This window comes from Festucalex cinctus, chromosome 19 (genome assembly GCF_051991245.1).
Source record: "Festucalex cinctus isolate MCC-2025b chromosome 19, RoL_Fcin_1.0, whole genome shotgun sequence".
Lineage (NCBI taxonomy): Eukaryota > Metazoa > Chordata > Actinopteri > Syngnathiformes > Syngnathidae > Festucalex > Festucalex cinctus.
In genome coordinates this window covers 10,556,054-10,557,013 of record NC_135429.1, presented here as the reverse complement: position 1 = coordinate 10,557,013, position 960 = coordinate 10,556,054, and positions in this window count along the sequence as shown.

The window sequence follows — 960 nt, the reverse complement described above, 5'->3', positions numbered from 1 at the left end:
CTGGAATATTGTCATATTCATTAAAAAGCAGCCGAGACCTCACAAGTTTTGTACATTTTTAGTCACACATTATTTCATAATCTTTTTGGACAAATTCCAAAGGGTGAAGAATTCCCAAGTGCAAATCAGCTTTGTTCAACTCTAGATTTCACATGCTGGCAGCATATTTTTCCTCTTGAGACATCTAAATTCTGAAGTGTGACATTAGCTAATGTAAATGCTAAACTTTTGTAATTAATTACAATTTCACTTTTGTGATAACGGGTGACACACTGTATTCTGGTGTTGCTGTTCCCTACCTTCACCCTCCACACGCACACAGGAAGTCATAAAGACGCCTGGAGAAAATGATGTGCCACATTGAGATGTTTTAGTGTCGTGTGGATGGATGCACACCCCAAAAACGACTTCCTCAATTTTTCTACTGGTAGAAGCACACATGCACACTGTACAACAATATAATCTTCCAACTCCCAAAAGGGTTCTCACCCTCCCCTCTGTAATGATCTCATTTGTCGGCCTGACAAGCATCTCGCTCGCTGCTGCCCATTGCACATTTTGCTGTGGCAGTTAGAGGCACATCTGTCACTAGCCGCTCCACGCCGTAAATATTTGATGACACCAGGCCGCCTGCTGTGGAAATTTATCAACATTACAATTTTCTTAAAAATAGGGTGGGTTGTCTTTAAATTTGCCCTTGACATTTATTTGTCTATTCGTTACAGTCGTAAGGCTGAAGCTCGTTAGGAGGCAATTAGCACGTCGTTAAATTCTGATTGGAAATGGGAGAAAGTATGAGTTGAAATTAGGGAAGAAGCAGTTGAGAAATTTTTAGGTTTAAAATAGCAGCGTATGGACTTCCCCTTTTTCTGTATGAAGCCAGCATCCCTTCCACCAACTTCCTGACAATTACTACTTTCCTATTTAGCTAGGCATTGAATGCCACATTGTGGCATCTTA